Raw genomic sequence first — 25,712 nt, forward strand, 5'->3', positions numbered from 1 at the left:
GCGTTGCCATCACTGATACGTTTTTATTTGAATGCTTTTGTATTTTAAGGTTTATATTTCCCAAATAATTACAGGCTTGCATGACAGTTTACCCCGAGCAGCCTTGATGTCAGAACAAAAATAGTGCGAGCCCTCCCCTTTCCCGATAACTGAATTTACACCTGTGTGATAAAAACGTCAGGAGCTGTTATTTACTCGTTACTTATTTACTGTATCTCTTGGAAGGGTGGTTCGGCGCTATTTTAAATAACAGTAACATTTTGGTGAAGCTTTTTAAAGGTGGCATAGCATTTGGCGGGGCATGGTTGCTGCCGGCAGGATGTAATCATGGAATTACAGGATCACAGAACGCTTTGGGTTGTAAAGGATCATAAAGATCATCTTGTTTCAACCCCCCTGCCATGGCTGGAACTGATTGGATTGCATTGCCGGTGTGTTGTTGTTCGTGGCAAACTGCTTGAGAGGGATTAATTAGTGGTTTTATTCCATCCAGCTTGTATTTCACTGTTTAGGTAGTGGGGGTGTGGGGTGTGAATTCCACTTAACCAGCTGAGCTTCCTGGTGGCTGTGGGGACGTAGGAAGTGAAGTTACCTGTGTGGCCAGGGATTCTCTGAAATGCTATGCAGAGGTGCCTGTTGGGATAATCTCAGCCACCCTCTGCCGTGCACCACAGCCAGGCTACTGAGGCTCTGGCTTTTATAAAAATTTGCTGAAAGGGCAGAAGGAGGATGCCAGCCTCCATCCTCCCCCGTGGAGCAGGGGCATCAGGAATGCAGATGGTGACACGATGTACAGGGCATGCATGTGGAAACGCAGGCTTCCAGCCAGGAGAGCAGGTAAAACCCTTCAGCTGCGTGTGCTCACACTGATTTCTGTGTGTGTGTTCAGTGTTTGGTTTCGTTTCCGCTCCAGGACACTTCTGGGGAGATGCACGTTTCTGCTGCGTGTCCTGGCAAGGGACAGGGGGGTGTGTTCTCTGAGGTTAGGGCTTTTTTTTGTTTCCCTCAGAGCTTTTCTAATCTGTTGAGTGATGAAAAAAACTCCTCTTTGTGTTTCTTTACTATCAGCATGCTGGAAAACAGTTGGTACCCTGTAAAGGTGCCAAAGAAATGTGCTCCATTCTCCAAAGCCTGCGTGTTTCTGCTTATAACTGATTACACGTGCTTTGGGGTGGTGGGGTCCCTGTGATGGTGGGGGGGAGGGTGGCCCCACCCTCAGCTGGGTGGGAGAGTGGTACCTGCAGCGACTGCTGAAGTTGCTGGAGGGTTTGGTCCATCTTCCCACTCTCTAAGCTGAGAAATTTGGCTCAGCATGCTGATGACTAGGAGTTAGGAGAAAGGACGCTGCCCCAGCAAGGTGTGACTCCATGGCCTCGTGGCTGTGAATGAGTCTTTGTCTTTCCCCATGAATTTAATAAGCTGTTATTAAAACTGTGATATATCCAGCCCTGTACCACTGGTGTTGTAACAGAAGACAATCAGTTAAGTGTAAAATTGTATCTAAAGAGTGTTTTGTCTGTCATGCTTAGGAAGGAAAAAGGGGAGAGTACTTGATCTCTGCAAAACCCGCTGAGTAGATTCACTCTGCTTTGTGTTTCCTCCCTAAGTTTGGTACTATTGTTTATATGCTGCCATAAATGCTCTCCTACATCACTCTGTGTTTGTGTAGACAGGCCCAAGATATCTATAGTGAGCCATATGCTTTTCCTCAAGGATTTTGAGACGACATTCAGAAGGATGGGGTGAAAACAAGAATCTCTGAATAGCTCTGCTGTTGTGTGTCTCCTAAGTAGGAGGACTGCCAAGCTGTTTGATTTATGCAAATACATTAAAGGCAGGCAGGAGGATGGGGAATAGGGTGGCAGCCTGCAAGTGCAGATTTGGGGTTGGTGCTCGGGTGACAGGTGGGTGTGTGGTGGAGTCTGCTTTGGTCCGGGAGGAAAAGCCTGTGGTGGAATCAGCAGGTCCCTTTGCCTAGAGAATCCCAGAATGATTTGGCTTGGAAGGGACTTAAAAGATCATCCAGTTCCAACCCCTGCCACAGGCAGGGACACCTTCCACTATCCCAGGATGTTCAGTCCCCATCCATCCTGGTCTTGGACACTTCCAGGGGTCATGGGGCAGCCTGTGCCAGGCCAGGGGAGAATTCCTTCCGTGTGGTGGGAAGGAGCTCACGATCACAGTGCTGCAGGCAGCTGCTCCAGGTCAGTCCCAAGCTGTATGGAAGGAGGTGAATGTGTGTGTCTGTTCCACGCTCAGTCGGTAATTAATACTGAGTATGTCAGATGTGTTATTTGTGTAATTATGGTGCAGCTTGAGACAGCTGGAGGTAATAACTCTGCCCCTTTTGTGCACTCTGAGACTTTTTTTTCTGCTACAATGTGCTATTTTTGCCGTGGCAAGGTATGTTTTGAGGGCCTTTTTTCCGTAATTTTAATCAAAACTGGAAGAATTCTGCGAAGAGGGAGAGCAGGATGGTGGGTGTGCGTAGGTAGGCAGGAATGGAACTTGTACATTGTTACAGTCCTTAGCGTGAGTGTTAATCATTCAAACCTCTCAGCCCTGACAATCTCTCTTAACTGGTGAGTTTGCTGGGAGAAGTATTTTGGCTGCAGCCTCTGTCTAAACTTGGATGCAGATCAGGTTGGAAATCAATACTTCATGTCCCCAGCTTTTAGCACAGCAATTACAGGCAGCACTCAGTAACATCTCTGCAGCCGTATGTCAGCACCCTCTTGTTGGAATCCTTGTTTGAATCTGATTTGGTTGAATTGATTGTGAGCACCAGACGTGCCCAGGGGTCTGGGGTGGGATGCTGGTAATGAGAGGGGGATGCAGCAGAGCATTGCTGTGGTGGTGCCATGCTTAGCTGTGACCCCTGTCCATGCTGGCTGGCTGCACCTCTGGGCTTTTGGTTGGCTTCATGGCTTTGCCCAACTGACACCTGTATTTTCAGCAGTTTGGTTGAAAGCAATATCTATCTGTGTGGAAAACTGAAGTCTGGTGATGACTTACCACGCTGCATCAAGCGTTTGGTCCATTCAGCCTCGTGTTTTTGCTTTAGTCTCCTTCCCACATTAAATGGAAAACACCTTAATTAATTAATGTTGGTAAAGTGCTTGAAGATGTAACACGCAATCAATGGCTCAGTGTTGTTAATAACACCTCGCTCAGCGTTTGGCTTATCTCATTTCTGATTTCAGAGCGGCAGTGGCGCACTCTGATCGCCGTGTCCTGGCCCGTGGTGTGAGGATTGGTGGTGTTTGCCGTGGATGCTGCCAAAATTCAGCTGGGAATGGGGCAGGAGCTGCACCCTGCTCCTGGAATAAGGGGTTGCTCCTTGCTGCGCTGTCATCTCAGGCACGTGCAGCGTAAGAAAGATTTCAGTTGTATCTTGGAATGTGGTGATGCCAAGGGGCGAGGAGGACCTTTCTGCTCATGACAGCCTAAAATAGAGTTTTTTCTTTTTCTCTTTGATCTCAGTATCCTTTCATAGCTACAATGCAAAGACTTTGACTTTTGCCCGGGAGGCAATCAGTTACCTCTGTGCTGTTGCTATTTTGTGAGTAATCATCCCTGGCTGTTGAAAATGTACCATTTTCATCTCTTCAGAAATCTTCCCTGCTATTTGTTCTTCCAGAGCTGGAGAGCTGATACTGTAAAGAAGCCTGAGGAATTTGGATACTGCTGCCCAGTTGGGTATTTGGAGCATTTTTGTACCATGTTTATCACAAGATCAAGGTCTTGCTGTACTATTACTCTTTCTAATAATTTCCTACTTTGTTTCCCTTTGTCCTGTGTAGTTCAGGGAGCAACTCGTTTCATGCTCTAAAACAACTGCCTGTGCTGGGAAGTAAATCTGTGCTTAGCAATGTTCCCATGGTTGCTTTAGGCACAGGGAACTGCCTGCCAATAACACTCCAGGTCCCTGCTATATCTTAGTCTTTGAAGATGTTAATTTAAGTATCTTTTCTGGAGCTTTCCTATTCAAAAGCCTCATCTGGCATGGTTAGCATAATATTTAGATTATCATTGCTTTAGGCTTTGTCCAGGAGAGTTAAAATGAAGCTTCTAAGGATGAGTAAGCTCAAATAAACTGAAGTTGAAGGAGGACTTAATCCAGGGCTTTTGACTCGCCAGTTCGAAATATAAGCATTAAAATGGTGTTAGATTTGCAGGTGGGCAGAGGGACGTAGAAATAAGTCCCAGTCTTAAGTTGGGGAAGATTAGATATGATTTTGTGGGTTGTGTTCAGACACTCAGATATTCACTGGTGGGGCTGGGTGTCATCCAAGACAACAGTCTGTCCCCTCATTATTCTTTTTCCTCCAGATGTATCAGTGGACTTGGTGTTCTCTGTACCTGGGGCTGAATATGGAATTCTCTGAGGTGCCAAAAGAGGCTTTACAGCCTTGAACAGGAGCTCCTGGCCCAGTCTTGGGGTGCGAACACCTTTTCTTGAGTGGTCCCTACTCCTCTCTGTGCTTCAAGTACCTCACTGTACACCAGGCACTGAGCCCCAGCACTAGCACGGCATAGAGCAAAACTTCACTCTCCAGCTTGTTAAAATTCAATCCTCACGATTTCTCGTTGCCAGCAAAGCGTGAGATCAGCGCTCTGGTCCTGACGCAGCATCTGCAGAACCCCGTGCTCATAATGCAGCGTGCAGGGCAGCAGCTACGTGGAAACCCCAGGGAATCAGTCACCCAGAGGGCTCATTTTTCAGGATACATCCTCACCCGTGGGATGCTGAAGGCTCAGGGGTTTGGTTCTTGTTGCTTTGCAATCTTTTCCCGGTTTTCATTTCTGTGTTGTTTTACTTGAGCCTTTATGGGGGATGTTTTTTGGGATATTGAGATGGATCTTGTGGAACCTCCAGCTAGATTATTTTGGTGTTTGGAAATGTGTCCTGTGGTAGCAGGAGATGGGATGGATTTAGCTCTTTTTAAGGAAAAAGAAGCAGTCCCACCAGAATATGGAAGTGGAATAAATGCTTTTGAAAGCTTTGAAGCCTTTTCTGTAGTCAGTTTGTCTGCAGGAGTTGCAAAGGTGAGGAAGATCTCTTCCCGAGGTTTTCCTTCTGCACCCATGGCCGAGGTGGGTAATTGGAGACTTGGGGATGTGATGGTGAGGGTTTGGAGGTGTCTCCCCAGAGGAAGAGGCTGAGGCTGAGTGATGGGGAAGGGTTGAGATCTGAGGGGCCCTGAGGTAGCAGAGGCTCTCCAGGAGGACAGTGCATCCCTGCAGAACAACTGCAGCACTGTTGGTCGTGATTGAGCGTGACACTGGCTGGAGGCCACGGCTCCCAGGGGTATCACTGTACCCCTCAGTCCAGCTCTAGCTTCCATAATCTGATAAATTACTGATTCCCTGATCTTGTTAGTGCTCTTCTTCCCCAGATCCCTGCAAGGAGCTCTGGGATGGGGACAGAGCTGACCACAGGTGATGCAGGCTGGCTGTTTCCCACCAGGACTCAGTGTGGGTGGCTTTTGGGTCAGGTTTCTGGTTTTCAGCTGGCCTTGATAAAGTGATGTGTCTGTGTCTGAAAATTGCTGAACTGCAAAGACCTCTGCCTTGGAGTGCAGGAGATGAGCTGCAGCAGAGAAATGTTTTTGCACAGAGCAATTAGCAAGAAATGGGCTTTTGTCATGAGGATTTCTGACACTTGCTTGGTGGGAGAGCTGCAGTGGGCAGGGCCGTGTTTGCACAGAGAAATAGGAAAAGCTCTTTTGCTGTTGCTTTTCAGATATGTGGTCAGCCACAGATTTTAAGTATACGAGGCTAGAATTTGTTTTCAGATCACTTGGATGATGGGAAAGGAGCAGAGATGCCTACAGAAAGTTGAAGGGGAGTGTGGTGGCATCCTGGATCTCCTGTGGGCTCGGAGACTCAAGAGTTTGGGAGAGGATCAGCCTTACCATTGAAGAAGGAAGAGGGACTGAGTGGTGCTCTGCTATCGTGTGGTCCAGGTCTGGGCTCATCTCAGTCTTGGAGAATCGTCCTTGTCCCTTGTTGTGTCTGCAAATGTTCTTTCTGGAAGGAGCATCTCTTCTGAGGGCATCCATAAATCCATTTCTCACACTTTTTGGTCCTTACAGAGTCATTCTGACTCGCGTCTTTTCATGCCACTTCTTCCTCTAAATTAAGATTTCACAGATTTTAGAGGCTGTATCTGGGAACTGAGCCGTTGGGTTTATCTGACAGGGAGCTGATGTGTCACAGCCTTTCCTGCTGCTGTCCTGTGCCATCTCTTCTTTGTTGTCTCACTTTGCTGGGTGGCACTTGGGGGAGAATCCCAAACCTTTCCATCACCACCTTTCTCATAAAAAGTGTGTTCTCCCTCAGTGGGGAGTTAAATCACCTTTCTGCAGAAAGCAGCTTCTATTGGAGGTGGGGGAAATTGTTTGGTGTGAATATGTGGGATGTAAAGAGAATAAGGGAGTACAATAGTGTCCTGATGCCTATCTGCTGGTTTTTCTCTGGCTCTTTTTTGCAGCAGCAATGAAACCTGGAGAGCTGACATGGCTAGGAAATATTTTTTTGCAGGAAAGGTGAAACAGAGCTTGTGCCTCTGCTGCAGCAGATTGAGGCCATTGCCCGTGTATGAAACTGAGAACCTGAAACTTGAATCTTTTGAGTTTCCTTTGCCTTTTAATTCTTATCAAGTCATGGTGTTTGCAGAAGTGGACTCTTACTACTCTTTAATTTCAGCCAGAATATGAACTTGCTAACTATTCCCTCAGTCACTGTAAAGCTGGAGGGTTTTCCAGTGGTGAGTGCCTGTGAGTGTGCACAGCACAGAGATGATGAAGGATGAAGGCTGGCAGTGCACCCACACTGCTCCAGCCTGTTGCTTTTAACTAAACTGTCCAGCATCCTCCTTGGAAATTCACTGGGAAAAGCAGCACAGGATTACTGTTGGTCGTCATCAACTGAGTGGGGACCCAGCTGGGATTGGGCAGCAGTCATGCCATGGCTAATTCCCCAAGAACAGCTTCTTGCTTTCTTTTAACAGTAGAATATCCCAAATTGCTTAGCTTTGGCCTTGTCTGCTTTTTCAGGTGTGCACAGGAGTATCTCATAAACTTAAGGGCTGAATTAAAAGGTATTTTTAAGATTCTGCTTTTGGTCCTTGACTGGTTTGAGTGGTCTCTGCCCTCCCATCATAAAATGGTATTTTTTTTCAGGGTATTTCCAATTGTTGTGGGTCGAAATTTGCTGCAGGCGCACAAGCACAGGAAGTGTTTGCCTGTTTTCCAGGGAGATTTGCTCTATTAGGGGTGGAAAGCAAAGCAAATTGATTTGAGGAATAGATTTGAGGAACTTACTTTTGATGCTAAAGATTTAGATGGTCTAGATACTTTCTTAAGCTGCAGAAGGGGAAAAATAGCATGTTAGAAGAAAGCTGGAGGACTGCTGTAAAGGTTTTAGTGGACCATACTGAGATTTTCAGTAGGAAAATCTCCAAGTGCAGCTGCATGTTGAAGAGCAGCTGCCCTCTGATGTGGAAGGCAGGAGGGCACAGCAGCGCTGCCAGAGAGACCCTGGGGGATCTGTTCCCATCTTGGAGCCCTGTCCCTCTGCAGTGTTTCACTGGAGTGACTCCTCATCGAGGGTGTGAGGATGAGCAGAGCCCAGCTCGGAGTTACTTGTTGGGCTTTTGATTCTCCCCTGGAGCTGAACAACGTCTTTGTGTGATTTGGTATCACAGCAGCACATTCAGAGAAGAGATTTCTCATCCTGTGATGGTAAAATATTCTCTCTCTGTGTGTTCATCATTGTTTGTTCTAGCCTTAAATGCACCCAATTATCTGCTTTCACGTTCATTAATTATTGCATTATCTGCTCCAGCAAAACCTGTTGTTTTATCCACCACAGGTTCTTAACATTAATTCCTTGACCTTTTATATCCCTTATAGTATATCCAGAGCTGCTAAATGGCTTTGCCCAAGTTTGTTATTTTTTTTCTGACAAAGTGATGGCTCAGGCAGGAGCGGGGGAACCATTTCAGGTGTGCTCCCCACCACATTTGCATCGTGTAATTGAATCTGCAAAGATCATTTTTGTCATCCTTGGGAAGGGAGCTTGTTTTAAAGCCACACAGGGCTTGCTAAAATGAGCTTTAGTTTCCTGCATGATCTCGTTTCGTGGTCAAGAGAGGTCCAGAACTGACAGCTCAGGGTGAAAGGGCTTATTAATGGGGTTCTTAAATTTCCATGAAAAGCAGAGGGAGGTGGTGAAGCCAAAGCTGTGCAGCTCCTGGGGTGGGGAACTTTGAAAACATAAAGCTCAGAGTGAAACCACAGAAAGGCCACATACTTAGTGAAAAAGCTGTATTTAATATCAAAAAGTTCTGCTTTGGGGTAGCACATTGTAATATAAGCAGCAACTTTGCAAGATTTATTAAGGAGAAAGTGCCCAGGCAGTTGTGTTGGCTTCAGGATGGATTCCTGCAAGGCCCTGGTGTCCTGATGCTGCTGTGTATGGATGCTTTCCGTGGGTTGTTGCAGCTGCTGGGTGAGGCAGAACTGGGCATGGGAACAGAGGGGCTGAGTGGATGGGCATGTCCCCAGCTCGCTGCCCAGCGCTGTCTGCCCCAGTTTAGGAGCTGCTGAGTGCACAGGCAACAAAGGGAGAGAACGGGGTGAGCAGGGCGTGCTGGAACAGGGCTTACGAGCTGCCACCTTGCCCTGCTTGCCCATGTTCTCATGCCCTTGTCATTGCCTGGCTTGGCTCCAGCTCTGGGGCTCGCTCACACTCCCAGAAGTTGCTCACAAGCTGCTCGAGCCTTGCTGGAGCTGTGTGAAGGTCTGCAGTGGCCCTGGCTCCCAGGACAGCTGCCACAGGTGCTCACTGAGAACAATCTGCTGTTCCTTTCAGGCGGGGCAAACCTTCAAAGAGAGCACTTTGCATTTTGCCACCTTTGCAGAGGTGCTTTTTATGTGCTTTTCCTCCTTGGACATGCATCATTTCCAGCGTATTTTGGTAAATGATGTAATTTAACACATCTCCTGTGCCCTGCTTATCGCTGTCATTTCTGAGTGCACTCATTAGGGACCAGTTTGATTTTGGGTGTAATTCCTCTGACAGGCACATTTACTGAACATCTTTGATTCAGCATTTCACGTGTGGCAGGATTAATGGAAAGCACTTTACTAAAGAGGTTTGAATACCTTGTAGGTTCCTTGAAGATTTTTTTTTTTTTTTCATTTAAATGGAGCTGTATTATCTTGGGCTGGGTTGGTTTTTTTTTTTTTTTTTTGATGCTGTTGTGGTTTGTGGACTGAAGTGTTTCCTCTGCTGCTAGGGTTAGATTGCCCTGGACTGGGGTGACTGTAGGTCCTGGAAACAGGATGCAAAATCTGGATGTGTGATTACAATTATATTTCTTTTATTTTGGTCGGGGAAATGTGCATAAAAAAAGCCATGAGAGCTCTACCTGTTAATTAGCGTGACAATACCGTGGTAACGACCACCTTGCAGGATTAAAACCCCATATTCAGATAAGCATTAACTGTGCTCATTGGCAGATGAACAATGCAGATAACACCAGAGGAGCAGAGCTGGCTGGGCTGTCAGTGACAGCCTGTCCATACTGTGATGTCAGCACAGAGCCTTTGACCCCATCACGATGTTCAGTCAAACCTGGCTTTGCACAGCCCTGTCTCCCAGTGGATTGGAATATTGTGCAGGGAGAAATCAAGTAAATCCTTCATGGTGAGACCCTTTATGGGTAGCCTTGGGAGCAGTAAAAGCAGTATTTACACCCTTGAGGTGTAAATTTGCAAGGCTGTGCCTATTTTAGGGCCCTTATCAACCTGAAGATACACCTGGTTCTTGAGCACGTGGATTTTGGTGCTGCTGCCAGGGTTTCTATAATTTTGAAGGGTTGTTTCCACTCTTTGGTACCATCTTTACACCAGGAGATGGCTCAGGGTTAGGATTAAGAAAATTTGGTGTGAGGAACCTGTGGGAACATATGTGACCTCATCCAGTTCTTTGCTGCAGTGTATCAAGCCTGTGAGGCTGGAGAGGCCCCTTTGTGGCTGCAGGGACCTGTCCTTTGTCAAGACACAAATAAGGAGCTTTGGCTGTTGGGTTGGGATTCCTGCTGCAAGAACCTGCCCAGTGTCACCTCAGCTGGCTGCTGGAAGTCACCCAGATACTTTCAAAACTGCTGGTGTTGGATCCTCCAGTGTGTTCGGAGCTGGCAGCAGCTGAACTTTTGGATTCTCTCAAAGGAAGAAAATTATCCAGGCCTTTGAAGAGTTGCTGTGATTTATTCCGGTTCCTTTTAGTTGCAGCTGTGCATAAGGACTCCAAACTGGGGGATATTTTGCTGAACTGCAGTTCTTGTGAGGTAGCTCTCATTTGCTAATTCTTTTTTTTTGGTTGTTTCTGCCGATGTAAGTACAAGCTTATTCTGCAGTGATGTTTTTCCTCTTTCCTGGACTTGAATCAGCAAATGAGTGTTGATATCCTTGTGGCAATCTGGTGAGGAGAGGGGAAGCAGAAAAATGAAGTGATGCTCTGAAAAGCTCATGCTTTTTTATATCAATAGTTCTACTTATCAAACCAAGTGTCTTGAGTAAGAAGAGAGATGGATATTGTTGGCTTGAAGTAGATGGATGTAGTGCTGGAGGTAACTGGTAGGAAGTTATTAAATATATTGTGGTTTCTTTGCAGCACTTTTTCAGCATATCTTAACTTTCTTTAAGTGTGTGTGCACAGTTTAGAGGGTAATACCATTAATTAGAACAACAGAAAAGACTAATGCAAGAGTATAACCCTCTTTAGTACACTGGGTTTATCCCTGATTAGCAGAGCTGCTCTGATCTTATGGAAATCTGTGTACATGTCATTAGGAAAGCGGGATTAAATTGGTAATTAATAACACCAAAAAGTTTTCATCGTTGAAAATGAGTAAAAAATTGTAAGGAAAATAAACTTTGAATATAGATAAAAACGTGAAGTTTTTTTCTTTATTCCAGTCTGCCAGGGAACAAGGGTGGGAAGAGGAGGCATAGGTTACCACAGATGCTATGGCTGAGGCTCAAAGCAAGCCAAGGAGGATGCCCAATTGTCCTGGGCAGTATACAGCCAGTTCTTTCTGAATTTTGCCCAAAATTCTTCTGGGTAAAGCCGAGGCCAGCGTGTGTGCTCGGTGTGCTGCTGCCGCAGCGTCTCGGCTCCCCGGGGCGAGGAGGGGCGTGCTGGGGAGTGGCGTGGCTCGCCGGAGAGCTGTTCTGGGTGTTATTAGAAGTATTATCACGATGAGGTGCTGGTCAGGCGCTGAACTCTGCAGGCACGAGCACGGTGTCCGTCTGTGAGACAAGTGCTGCTGCCAGCAGAGAATCCTGATGAGGATCCTGCCGGGCTGGGATCGGCACACAGCAGTTTCCTTCCTGCCTGTTGATTCAGGCAAGCCCGGGCTTGTTTTGGTAGTTATTTCACCTCTTGTAACTGATGGCTGGCAGGGAAGATCAGCTACTCTGTGATGAAATCTTTAATGTATACACGTATTTTATACTTTTAGTTTTTAAATTTTTTTTAATGATGGCGAACAGCACAACCGGGTTTTTACAGAGGATGGGTACCCGTGCAGGAATTTTAATCTTTGCTCTTCAACGTTTCTTTCAAGCTTATTTGCACAAAGGCTGCGCTGCTGGGCGAAGGTTCCGTGTGTTTGAACCTGTTGCACAGCTACCCCGCGCCTTTCCCCGCTCCTGCTGTGGAAGTGAAGGTGGATAACCGGGAGCTCCTGCGGTGCGGCTGCGCTCACACACGCACAAAGCAGCAAGGTCCTTATCAGCGCCTCGCCGATAAACCAGGGCACAAAAGCCTTGGCGGGGACCCACATCTCCTACTTATTTGGAGATTAAAAGCTCTTGAGGCTTTGGTTTGTTGTGAAAGTTAATTGCGAAGCCCTCGAACCTTGGCGGGGCTCCCACGGCGAGACTCGTCACGCCGGAGCCGAGCCCTCGGGCAGGTGCGGGGCTGGTCCGGGCGGGTCGGTGCGGGCTGGGGAGGAACCGGCTCCCCCCGAGGGCATCTCCCCCCCAGACCTTCAGACACGGCAGCAGGAGATGCACGGTCCTCAGGGGTGCTGCTCTGTCCCCCCGGCTGTAGCGTGAGCCAGGGCAGCGGCGGTGATCCCGCCCCATCACCGCAGTCTCCCCCGCTGGCTGCATCGCCGCTTCGGTGTGATTAGGGCTGTGTTTGGGAAAGGCTGCCCTGCTGTGCTTGCGTCAAATCGCATCTGGAGGTGCCTGCAAGCGGGGTTGGTTCCTCAGGGCTGTTCCCAGCGCTCCTTGCCCGCTGCCTCTCCCTGACATGCTCAGGGAGCCTCTGCTGCCAAGTCTTGGTGTCCCGGAGCATCCGCTGCGACCTTCTTGGGGTTTTGGGGTTGTGACCTCCACCCAGAACCCTGATCTTTGAGGTCCTCCAGGTGAGTTCTGCCAGCTGTCTGAACCCAGCCTTGCTCTGCTCATTAGCATTTCAATCGGCTCACCATGGGAACCTTCCTCTCAGAGCAGCACCTTCTCCTCAGCACAGTCCTGAGAGAAAGGCAGAAATAAAAGTCCAGCCACGTGATTGCAGAGGGACAAGGTTTGTCGTTTTCTTGTCGTTTTCATTTATTTATTATTTTTTAAGATGCTTTCTAATAGCTGCTACCTGTGCAAAACCTTGCACCAGGCAGCTGAGGGATCTGGTGGACCACAGATGGGTCTCAGGTCACACGTGTCCATGCTGGACATCTCTGGAGGACACCGAGGCTCGCTGTGGTGGGGCTGGTTTGGACAGGTTGGCCCAAAGTGGACAGTAGCTATCTGTTGCTTTGGGTTTTAATTTTCATCACAACCTCATGACACTTTTCTTTTGTTAATTAATTTTTTAATGCCGGGGCTGTGTGTGGTGTGTATTGGGTAACCACGTTTGGACGAGCTCAACCACAGAATCAGAGATTGGTGGTTGGGGTTTTAAGGGACCTTAAAAATCATCCAATTCCAATCCCCTGCTGTGGGCAGGGATACAGCTTCCACTAGACCAGGTTGCTCCAAGCCCCATCCAGCCAATTCTCATAAGAGGGGGCAAAAGATCCCAAACAGTCTAAAGGACAACAAACAGAGCATTCCCTATTTTAATCTCCATTCTTCATTTAAAATCAATAAAAATACTGCCCTGGTGGTATTTTTCTACCCAAGCTCTGGTGACACAAAAGTAAATGTTACTGACCTGGCAGCACAAGTGAAAGGAGAATGAGAAGCAGTGTATGAAATGGACTGTCAGCCCATTTTTGTTTTTCTGTATTGGTCTTGTGGCATTTCCGTGGAAGAGGCCAGATACAAAGTTCTCTTGCATAATGCTCACATCACTGGAGTATGATTGTATCCGACTGTCACAGACGAGGATGCTATATTTATATCTCAGTGAATTTCATCCCTCAGTTTGTGTGCCCTCTGACCTCTGGGGACTATCACAAATCCACTGTTATGGAGTACAATGGCACATTTGATTTATCAACTGCATTAATGATCTGCTTGAAGGGAGAAATAACACGTTAATTAAATTAACAACTTGATGTTGCAAACATCGGACAGGACAGTGAGTTAGGATAGAAAGGTAGGCAAGGGATGGCAAACTGTGAAGCAAATGCCACCACGCCTGTGGTAGCTGGCAAAAATGTGGAGATTGGGGATTTAGTGAGAAAATAATTCTTAGAATAAATGAGCATGTTGAGTTGTCTGCAGTCTCCACAGATTGTGGCCAAAATCAGTGTTACTGCAGGTGCTGCAGTGTGAAAGGGGCAGTGCTGGTTCAGGACAAATTAATAGCTATAAAAAACCCCTAACCTACAGGTTGTCAGGCATTGAGTATTTTGGCACTGCTCTGTTGATGCTATTAACATAAATTCAAGCTGACCTAAGTGCACTGGGATAAAAACAAACATTTACCCTCAGAAAATCCTCTGACTGAATGTGAATTTCACCGTTGGCTTTGGGCTGTTTCATGTTTTGCATTTCTTTTCTGTGGGTTTTAGTAATGAAAACAAACCACTTGGCTTCACCTTGGCTTGGTGTTAACTTCTTCTGCAGTCATTTTCTCTTTCCCATGCACTGACACACTCAGGGGTAGAGCTGCAAGTAGGCAAGAAGTTGTTCATTTTCAGCTTGGATCGAAAATGCTTCTTTTCTAATATAGTGCAAAATGCCTGAATTAAAGGCTGACTCATTTCTCTGGAAGGATCTACACATCCAAGCATTCCTATGTGAGATTCTAAGTGCCCTAGCAGTTCCAGGCTTTGGTGTGAGCAGCCACATGCTCCAAGTTAAATTAATGTATAGTGGGGTCTCAGCCCCTGCCCATGCATCATCCCCTCCCCTCTGCTCTTTGGGTTGTGTTCCTGACCTTCTGAATTGTCTCCAGCTGGAACTCTCCCTTCAAAGTGAGCTCAGATGAAAAATATTTTTGTGTGAACTGTTAACATATTCTTTTGAGGGAAAACCTCTTTTGAAAGGTGGAGCAAGCTAGAACGTTAAATAAAAAATGCTTTATTTTAATAAAGGTACCTGTTGATTACCTGTGAGGAGAAAAATACAGTAAACCCAGCTGTGAGTTAGTGTATTGACCACTACAAGGGACAGTTTAACCAAAAGACTCTTTTTCTTCACTTAAGTTGGTACAGGTTATTTGAGGGAGACATTTGGAGGTGTGTTTACAAGGAATGGCTTTAGTTATTGAGGGCTGAGCTAAATAAAATTAATTTTGAACAGGAAGTGAGTTACTCTGTCCTTGTGATAACCTCTAGTCCACATGAACAGCACTCAAGTTATTAAAAGGCTGTTTTAAACTGACAAAGAATTTCATCATCTTTCTTCTGGGTTGGAAGGAGGATGTTATTTTAAAGATCAATGACCTTTGTTCAGGTGCTATTATACCATCTCAAAGACATGTAGAGTTTGGGATTTCTTTTAATTTTTTTTAAAAATATTTTGCAATCAACAGTTTGGGGTTTTTTTTCCCTCTAAAGCTTTTTTGGTTTCTTTTTGTGCTACACCTTTTCTTCTGTGCTATACCTTGGGGTACAATTAGGAGTGTGTTCTGCAGCTGAGTGGTGTCAGGACTGCAGCAATCATTAAAGCCTTCGAAAGGTAAATATTGCAGAGGATGGAACAGCAGAAGTCTTGGTGAAAAGAAGAAAGGCAACAGCATTTTTTGGATTTATTCACCCCTTGGTGTTTGAAGACTGCAGAGGGAGGTTGAGAACTTGGAGAATCTTGCAGACTATGGACATCTGCTGTAGAATCTCTGCAAAGATTACAGAATCCCAGAATGGTTTGTGTTGGAGGGGACCTTAAAGCTCACCCCACTCCACTCCTGCCATGGGCAGGGACACCTTCCACTGTCCCAGGCTGTTCCAAGCCCTGTCCAGCCTGGCCTAGGACACTCCGAGGATTGGGGGGGCAGCCACAGCTGCTCTGATCAACCTGTGCCAGGGCCACACCACCCTCACAGCCAAGAATTGCTTCCCCATATCCCTTCTAACCCTGCCCTCTGTCAGGTCGGAGCCCAAGATCCGTGTGTTGTGTTGGCAGTGATGGCAGGGTCAGTAAGCAAAGGGCTAAACATGGTACCAGGCTGTGTTTCACCAAAAGCACAGGCTTGAGTAGCCCTGGGGTGGGGAAATGCCTCGTTGTCCATGGGGGCACACATGGGATGGAGAGCTGGGCCACGAGCACTGAGGGACAGGTTTAATGAGTGTCCCTCACCTCCCTCCCCGCCTCGTGCTGCTATTTAGGGCAGGGGCTGAGTCTGGTTAATGTGCAGCACCAAGGGGCCCGGTGATATTAAAGGAAAGCTGATAATGCTTCCTGTGTTGAGTGCTTGGAGGCATCCCTCGTTCCCCTGGCTGTTATCTGTGCAGCATCCCTGTCCGCCACCCCACCTCCTCCTAACGAAGCAATTACATGCACAGAGGTGGGCTCTCCCCAGGCTGGGGATGTGTCCTGGACACAGCAACTCTGAGCAGCAAAGACAATGTCTTAATAGGAGTTTTCAGCAATTTTAAGGTGAATTGCATTCACTGGCTTGTGATAGGCTTCAAAAGTTCCTGTTTGATGTGTCGAAGGAGATCAGTCGCTATTTTGGAACATTAATTTATACAATTCACATCACATTGTAGGGTTTTTTGCTTCCCAGCGTTTTTTGTTTTACTAATTGCAATTGTTTCACGTCCTCTAATCTATTATACTTTTTAATAAGGCATATAATTCATTATTTAGGTGGTAGTGTTCTGATAATTAGATGGGTTATTTTTGTCAGTGCTGATTAGTTGGTAAGTACAGATTAATATTTGAAGACTTGATGTGGTCTCTTGCTATTTGAGTTTCAAAGAGGTGATGTGGCACTTGTTTCATGATATTCCCAACAACTTCATCCCTTCCAGCCTGAGGAAAGTGCTGACAAATTGTAGAGAGGCTTTGAAAGCCTTTGGATCTTGTTTCCCCTGTAAAACTCATATTAGAAAAACACCAGCAAGTGTCAGCTGGGGGTGAGACAGTCAAAGTGCAGCTCCCTGAGCAGACAGCAGCACCAGGTTCCACTGAGGTCTGTACCCTGAATGATTTTTTGGCTGCACAAGTAATATCCTGCACGTTGCAGGGCAGGGACCTGCCGTTTGCTGGATATGTCCTAGAAAAGCCTTGCCCCTTCACAAACAGAAAGCCTTGGCCTTTTTTTTTTTTTTTTTTTGGCCTGGAGTTAATTGCAAAGTGGGACAATGTGGCCTTTGTGTGACTGTCCCTGTTCTGGGGACGGTTTCTCCTCTCCCCCCACCCCTGCAGAGCTGGCAGCGATTCCGTTCTCTCCCTGGCGCAGGAGCTGTTTGCAGGATTAAGGATTTTTTAGCTCATTTGCAGACTGGTTAGTGAAGGCATGTGGTGGCTGGGGGGACAGAGCGGGCACCTGCAGGCTGTGAGGAGTTGGGTGTGGATGTCTGGGGGGTGAAACACCCCGGTATTCCTGCACCCCTGCCGACCAGACCGAGGGAGGCGCCGGGTGTGCTGCAGCGCAATGAAGCGTGTGTTCCTGGAGCTGCAGCCTTCTGCCTTGGCCAAGATAATATGAACCATGCTGCTGGAAGAGATGATGTTGTTGGAGCTGAGCCATTGCATTTTCTGATACCAGATCTCTGGGAAGAGGGAATAAATGAAATGCTTTTTAGTCACTTGGTCACCCCTACCAAGGAAACCACAGTGCTCTTCAGTGGCTCCTTGCTGTAGACTCCTTCAGCCCTCCCTGCTTTAGCAGATGGCTCCAAACACAAATAAGCCTCAGGGATGCCTGTCACTGCCTGTGACCCTAGGGAAAGTAGAAACCACATAGGAAATGAGCAGGGATAAGGAGATGCCAAACATTTTTCTTGAGCAAATAAATGTGGCAGAGGGAATGTCAGGATAAGCTCTGTGCATTTATCAGTGCTGTGAGCGCACCTCAGGCAATCCCTTTGCAGCACCCCACGATGCCGGGGGGTTCCTGCTCCTTGTTGGTTCAAGGACGCTTGTGTTAATGGACGATCCCTGAATCCACAAAGATGTTGTGGGCTTTGCATGCATTTCCAGAGCCCCTCTGCCTGAGGATGGGAGCTGAAGTCATGGAGATGCTCCCCTTTGAGCTGCTGGGAGTGAACTTGGCACTCACTGTGCCTTTCACGTGGAGATCCAGCTGTGAGCAATGGTGTGATGGTTGTATGGATTGGGTGATGAGTTCACAGCCTAGTGAAAAAGCAGGACAAGGAAGGGATTTACTGAAGTAGAAACAGAGGAGGGATGCTGAGAGCTTCCACACTTCCCCTGGTCTCACGTCTGTTGGGCTGTGGAAATAAATTAGGGGCTCAGCAACTGCAAATGGGGGACAGCAGGGTCTGCCAGGAGGGCAGAGCTGGAACAAAGAAGACTAATGATGTCTCCATTGCCCCACTGTAGTTCTGTTAGCCTGAGAATTCCAGCCCCAATTAGCATGGGCGGTGGTGCTGGCATTGGCACATCCTAGGAGTAATGCCTTGTGTTTATGCAAGACCTCACTGCTGCTGGGGAGGGGGGTCAGAGTGTAAGTTGGTTAAGCAGCTGGATTGCCCTGGTGTGTTTGCCACAGGATAATGGAAAATTCCTGTGAGGAGCTGTGCTTGATCTGGGGCCAGAGGGAACAGGATGAAGTCTATTCCACCAGCAAAATTATAGAAGACTACACTGTGCATCTTCCGGCGCCTGCTGCCAATGTTTTTATAGGCTTGAGATTTTATTTTGGAGAAGAAAGAGTGTCTGCATGCAAGGCCAACCTGCAGCCGTGCCAGCTTCTTGCTGTGTGTCCTCTCACACTGCTTGGGAGCCATTCCCCTGTACAATTTTGGAGAACCACGTGCAAAGAGCCTGTGGCAGCTTCGTTTTCTGCTTGCCAGGAGGACAGGAGGAATTCAGAGCTGTGGGCTCCCTGTGGTCCTGACACAGGAGCACGGGAGCTCTGCTGACACACACAAGAGCCTTTCAAGGGCTGCAATGGCCTTCACACCCTCCTGCTTTCCCTCAGTGCGTTTGGGTCCATCCTGCTGCATGAATATTACTAATTACCATCAGAACTTGTGGAGTTAAAGGGAATCTTAAAAAATTAGTGTCTAGTAAAAGCCTATACAAGGAAGGTTTAACATTTCTTAGGACTTAGTGGCATCTTCCTGTTAGGAACCCGTTTGTGCTGCAAGGCTTTAGACTGAAGGATTCAACTTGCTGTTCTTAGACTGTTATCGCTAATAAAATGACTTTACGCTTTGATATCCTTTCACTCCAGGATCTAAAAGTACTTTAAAAATGCTAATGAATTAAGGTTCTTGATAGCTCTTGAGTGCAGCTCTTTGTACAGGCATTTGGTCCAGAGCCTAGTGAAGCCAGTGGAAAGTTGTCTGTGTCATTAGCTCTGGCAAATCCCTAAATTTTTCTTGCCCAGAGCTGATGGCATCGAATCTCCTCATGCCAGGAGCCCTCATCCTTTCCTCAATGGGATTTTTTTCTTGTTTTTCTGCCTGGTTCCACTGCTGAGGAGCATGTGGGGTAGCAGTACTTTGAAGGTAAGGGAGGGCGGCATGCAGATTTAGGGTTACCTGCTGTGCCTGATGTGCTCTGACAGCATCAGAGATTTAGGAGGAATCTGGGTTGGAAATAACATAAAATAATTCTGTAAGAGACAGCCTGTTACCCCAGCAGCAATGCAGTGCAAATGCCTAGCTCTGTGCTCTTCGTTTCCATTGTCGGCCTGCACAAGGGGTGGTGGTTTCCTCCACTGGGAAGATTTCCAGTCCAAGACCATCCAGTGGGCTTCATTCATTCACCCATTTTCAGTTTTTTGGAGGTTTGCCATTGGTTTAAACACTGGGGATCATGCTTTGGAGAAGATGGCTCCTTCTGCTGTGGGAGGGAGCTGGTGATGGGAGCAGGGGAGGGCTGGGCAGTGAGGAGGAGTGGAGTGGTTCTGGTGGAAGCTCTTTTGATCCAGTTCATGGCTGTCAACAGACCTAGCAGGGGAATTCTCCTTATTGCTGTATTAAAGAAGATAAAAGCAGTTCTGCCCCTGGCAAAGCCATAGACACAAGACACCGTGAACATGACTTGACTCCCTTTCCTCTTCCAGATGTGTGATGGGTCATGTAATATCCTTATGTCTGATCAACCATGACAATCTGTATTTTATGGATTTTCACTCCTTGTCACCCTGTTACAATCTCCCTTCTCCCCTACCTTTCATTAATTGTTGCTCAAAACTATCTTGTCACTGCTCTGATGATTTTTTCCAGTGGATAAGCCTGTTAGAGATAATCTGGTTTGCTGAATTTCCTTTCTGCCAGGCAATCTCCTTAATAGCTGCCTCAGAGGATTTCATCCTGTTTGGTTCAAGGATGTGGCTTCAGATAAATATTCTGTTTCTCCATGGTTCTTCTGCTGATTAAGGCCTGTTCTTTCTCCGAAAATACTTCTGAGCAGGAAGTGTTTCATGGAGACTTAGTGAATGTTTGGTACTTCTGAGCAAACTGTATTGGCCAAGATGGTCAAAGTTCACTGTTGATTTTGGATGTGTCAACTTGGACAGTTCAGGGGCCAAAAAAAAAGGGAAGAAGGAAGATGAGGGAGAGAAAAGAGTTTTAATCCTTAAATGTGACATTGCTTGAACAACAAAGTATGTGATTGTTGGGGTTTCTCCACGGGACAGCCCAGAGGGGATAAGGAAGTGGTCAAAAGGCACGTGCATCCTCTGTTTATCCACTCCCCACCTATGCAATAATTCATAGCATCATTTAATCTCTTTCAGAATTTTGTCATACTTCAGACATTTGCTTTGACTGCTTCTTTTGGAAAAGCTCATTTTCCAAAAACAAGCCCTTTTCATACGTGCTTCAAGGATGCTTTTTCTTTTCCCTGTCCAAACCAGCTCTGGATGGAGGGTCAGGAGATTACAGTTCTTCTCCCAGGGTTGCCAGCAAGCTGCTGAATGATCTTCAGCAATTCGTTTGATCTCTCTCACAAATCAGGATGCTGGTAATAACTTTCTATTGTTAAAGCTCTGGTAATAACTTCCCATTGTTAAAGCTCTTAAAGCTCTCGTATGGAAAATGCTATATGGGGACTTAGAGTAATTATTGTCATAATTTGCAAGCAAAGGTGCTGGAAATAATAGTTTTTGTAGTAGAGGACCTTGGTTCTTGTTAGAGGGAATTATTAGCATAATTTTGGCTGGAATGACCAATACAGTGTGAATCAGGCAACTGCCTTTATTGATTTAATAGTTGAGCTACTGGGGAGTGTGTGAGTTTCCATTTGAGGCATCCTGGGAATAAAGGAAAGCCTGTGCTGACTCCAGCTGAATTTGGTCTTGACTACCACCTAACCAGTGTATGAGTTCCTTGTACATAATGGCACTATGCCATTATGGCCATTACTAATAAAAACAAACCAAACACAGCACCAAAACCCCAGCAAACAAACCCAAACCCAGGGGGGTTTCTCCCACCACTTCTCCTTTGTGGTCTGTGGTGACCTCATGTGTGAAGGCACCTTGCAGTAGAGGCAAGAATAACACTGACTGGGGCTGGGGCTGTGGTATCCAGATCCAGCAGTGAAAGGTGCATTAGGGTAATGAAGATGTAGGTACTTTTGCTGTGTACATTTCTCAACGCCTGGCTCCCCACCCTGTCCCTCACTGCCTTTAATTTTTACAGCTCGCTAAAAATAGGTCTTGGAGAAGACTTGGAGTGTTGAGACGGAGACAAAGCAAGACTGTAAATCACTTGACAGCTCATTTCCTTGCAGCAAATATCCCACTCTTACAACTTTATGTTTAGATTAAAGAAGGAGTAAAATGTAGCAAGAACTTGGTTACTGTGTGTTTCAGTTGTGTTACTTTTTCCTTTAATAAATAACAACAGAAGAAGATACTAGTGGCACAAATCTTACTGGAAAGGGCTGAATTGGCATCAGCTTTTATTTTTAAAAATGTCAGCCCTGGGTGTTTTGGGTGCTGGTGTGGGGGTTGGGTTTGTGCATGGCTCTGTGTGAGGAGCAGCGATGCCACACTGAGTGCCACAAACACAACTGGAGGGATGTGCCTCATCTTCTGCATGCCAAGTCCTTTTACCCTTTGTTGTCACTGTCTCTGTGCTCTGCAAGCTTTTCAGTCCTATTCCTGCAGCCAGTGGGAGCTTTGCCAGTAATTCCAGTAAGGATAGGATCAAGGCTCTGAGGGACATTTCCTGTCCTTATGCACGCAAGGCTTTCACCAGCTCTCTGCAAATGCCCCTTGATCTGGGGTGCTTCATTAGGCAGGCCAGAGCATTATTCAGTGGCCAGGTTGGGTTTATTCCCTTGGGATATTTGCTTTGCACTCTGGCTGGGGATGAGAAAACAGCAGCCGCAGCTGGGGCTGCATTTTTGGAAGGCATGGGCAGCTGTTTCACAAGACCTACATGCCTACCTCAGTCCTCTGCAAAAGCTGTGTTTCAGAGAGATCTGGTAGAGGTTATCCTGTTTTGCTGTGTGCTGAAATTCCCTAGCACTGCCCTCTGCTCTGCTGCTGTTCCCATTCTCCATCCCCACTGCCTCAAAGGGCCCAGCCAGGCCAGCACAGATTGTGCCAAAGCTCCATGCTGCAAATACAAGTCACGGGATCAAGGCTGTAATAAAAGACTGCATCTTCTGCTGTGGCAATATGTGGTTCAGATCTGTGAAATTAGAGCCTTGTCTTGTTGGATGCAGCTCTGGGTTATCAGATCCATTATCCAAAGGTTGTGCTCGTTGATCACAGCAAATATTTTAGTGGTGTTATGCACGGCTGGGTATTAGCAATGTTTAATGGCAGCTTGGGAGGGATGAGTCCTGACAAGAGCAAGGACAATGCTCTTCTTTCACCTGAGCTGCTATTTCCCAATCTTAACACCTTTGCACAAAAAAATGCTCTGTGGCAGACAGGGGTTAGAGAGTTGCCTTAGAGTTGTGCTATCTATTTGGCACAACAAAAAGAAAAAGGAGTTATCATTGTCCCAGGAGGCAGAGAACAAATTTAGGTCCTAGTCTTGCATATGCTTATCCAGCTAATTAGCTTTACTCAATGGAGCCCATTCAGCATGTAGCACTTGTCCTTCATCTGTTCAGGACCGTGTGTGTGAATGCTCATTGAAACACATGGTCAATCGTGGCATTGTTGCACGTACATTATTGCTTATATTCTTGTTGGAAGCCAGGAACAGTCTCTCCATTGTAGAAACCGTTTTTTTTTTTTTTTAATATAATACAGCTATTGCTGTGAAATGATGGGCTCAGGTAAATTTATTCTTTTCAATTCCTGGGTCTGAAATTGCTGAGCTCTGCTGTTTAAACAGGAAACAATATTTGTCATCGCTTGGGTTGCTGTGGCTCCAGATTTGGGTGTTGTGCCAGGTCCAGGACTTTGAGTAATGTACACATAATGAGTGATTACCTGATTGTTGTCGGGTGGCTGTGTATCGGGACCTTTCTGTCTTAGCAATTAATCTGCCCGTTGATGAACACTCGACCAGCTCCTGCCGGGATCTCTTGTCATTTCAGTCACTTGGCAGCAAAAATTGCAATGAGACTTGTGTTACATCTTGAACTGGATTTTTGCTGATGCTGTTTAAGGATATAGGAGCACATAAAAACGAGCAAGTCTTGTATTCAGTGGGAGAAAATGAATGCTGAGTGTGCCGAGCCCAGGTCAGTGCACCAGCTGCTTTTAGTTTGCTTTTAGATTAAAACTAACTTGTGATAGTGACAACTGAGCTTAAAAACCAGAATTTACATAATGATTCTGTGTTAATGATATTAAACATAATGGCACTAACAACAGCCTGTTAAAGGCAAATCCACACAGATTTCTTTTTCCATTTGACCTTGAGTGCTGACGTTGGACTGGCTCGGCATCACATTTTTTTCCCCATGTTTGAACTTGAAAGGTTCTTTAATACTCAGCTCAATGTTCCTGTTTTGCTTTTTAAATTCCTTATTATTTCCCATGGCTGCAGTGCAAACTGATACCCCGTGCCAGGTCATTTCCAGGACTTGGACCTGAATTAGATTCGGTAGCTGGAAGGCGCTGGGCCTCAGAAAAGTTTGTACATGATTCAGTTCCTGGAGGACAAAGACTCATCCTTGGCCGTGGAGCATCCTACACTCCTTGTGCTTCCAGGCACTGTGAGAAGAGAAATGTGGAGGCAGGCTGTTCCCAGGATAGTCCTGCTTAAAATTTCCCGCCTGCATGGCTAATTTCGAGTTCTGTCTCCTTTCCCAGCCAGTTTCTCTCTCCGAATCTTTATCAGATGCTAATTAGCATTCGTTCCCACCCAGCCCCGGGATGTTTATTAAGGTTTTGGGGAAAGCTTTGCTTCTGGCGCCGTTGCAGCCCTGTCTATGAAATCTCCCATAACCTCTTCACACCTCAGCTCCACCCCTTGTGTCCACTCACCCTGAATTATTGAATTTCAGCCTTGCTTAGCTCAGGCACCTTTGTGACAAGACTTCAGGATCAATAGGGGCATGGCAGGATCTGCAGCACTGGCAGAACTTCCAGCTGGAGATGCTGCAGATCCTGCAGAGCCCAGCGAGCCACCACTGGTGGTTGCAGACCAATTTCATCCTATGGTTTGAAACTCCACCATAAGCTGCTGCCTGCAGGGTCCGTGCTGTGTGTTACCCAAGTCAGCAGATGCCAACAGGCACTTACTGGCTGTTGCTCCCAAACTATTTTTTATTTGCATGCCTGGAATTCCTGCTTTTAGCTCAGCAGCAATAAATGAGCCATTTGCATAATGAATGGTTTTAAAATCTGCATCCCTGCAGTGGCTTGAGCCTTGCCCTTCAGAAGGGCTTGTTTGCTGGGAGAAAGTGGCATAATTTGAAAAGCTAAACTCCTCTAGGAAATGGATGTTTGGATGGGAAATAGTTTATTTTCAGCTAATTTCTTTCGTGGTTGTATAGTTTGAAGCAAGCAGAGAAAAGGCAGCGTGTTGCCCTGTGATGCTGGAGCAGTTGGGTGGTGTGCTCAGAGACAGGTGAATGTGAAAGAGGCAGGTGGGAAGGAGATTTGGGCTAAAAAGATGCAAGCAGTACACCTGCAGAAGAGTGGGGGAGCTCCAGGGGCACACGTGCTGTATTGAGGCCTCCTTGGCAACTTTTTCATCTGGTCTGCTGGTGTCCAGGAGCACAGTAATGCACTGATCTTCAGTGTTTGGAAGGTGTCAGACCCTTCTGATTCCAAAAGGAGGAACACAGCTTGCTCTGAAATAATCCAGATGAGGTGTGAGCTCCCTTGTGTCCCTGTGGATCATTTTGGGATGATCCCTCTTGAGACTACAAGGCCACCAAGTGTCCAAGACCTCCATGTCCTCCACCTGAAACTGGGGCATCTCCCAAACATAGTGAGGTACTTCACTCCTCCCCTTCACTGGGATTATGGAGCAGGAAATGGGATTAGGAAACCCACCACCCCCAAAGAAGCAGGAGCCCTTGGGCACAAGGAGTTTTCTGCTGTGTTAGTGCTGCCAAGAAGCCCTGCAGCTCGCTGGGTGATGGGTTTCCTAATAATTCCTAATAAATACAAACCAGGAGGATGAATAATGCACAGCAATAACTCTCCTGCAAACATTAGCATCCCACTCCTGGTGATAAGACGTCGCTCTCTTTTAAGTCCCTTAAAATGCTTTGCATGTTTCCAGGACTCTTGTTGCAAAAATTCTGCAAGGCATCAGTTTCTGTTTGTTTTCCTTTAAACTCCTTTCAAATTCCTATTTGCCAAGTTTGCCGAGCACGTAGCGAGCTTCACGGGAGGAAGAGGAGATGAGTGGAGCCGAGTCCTTAATGGAAAATAAATGTGAATCAAAATCCAGCCCAAACCCTGTAATCTCTGCCCCACACAAGAAAGCTCCACTTCAAGGAATAGAAGTCAGAAAAAATAGGTTGGATTTAATTGCTTTGGATGCTGTGGTACAGCAGAAGTGCGAGAAGGCGACAAAAGCTGCAATTTAAAGCTCGGCAGCCGCGGGTTGGAAACACCAGAGCTGGTGCGCAGGGAGATGGATACTTTATCCCTGGCACATCTCTGCTGAGTTAAGATAAATGTTGAGCTATTAAGTTCCTGAGAGCATTAAGAGGCTGGGAGAAGGT

The 25,712-nt window shown here is 46.6% G+C and overlaps 1 protein-coding gene across 3 annotated transcripts in view; it reads left to right on the plus strand.

Annotated features, from left to right (window-relative positions):
* The window catches only part of KAZN (kazrin, periplakin interacting protein), a 207,139-nt gene that overhangs the window by 121,625 nt on the left and 59,802 nt on the right, over positions 1–25,712 (plus strand). The gene's annotated exons all lie outside the window — the stretch shown is intronic.

Source organism: Anomalospiza imberbis, chromosome 23 (assembly GCF_031753505.1).
Source record: "Anomalospiza imberbis isolate Cuckoo-Finch-1a 21T00152 chromosome 23, ASM3175350v1, whole genome shotgun sequence".
Lineage (NCBI taxonomy): Eukaryota > Metazoa > Chordata > Aves > Passeriformes > Viduidae > Anomalospiza > Anomalospiza imberbis.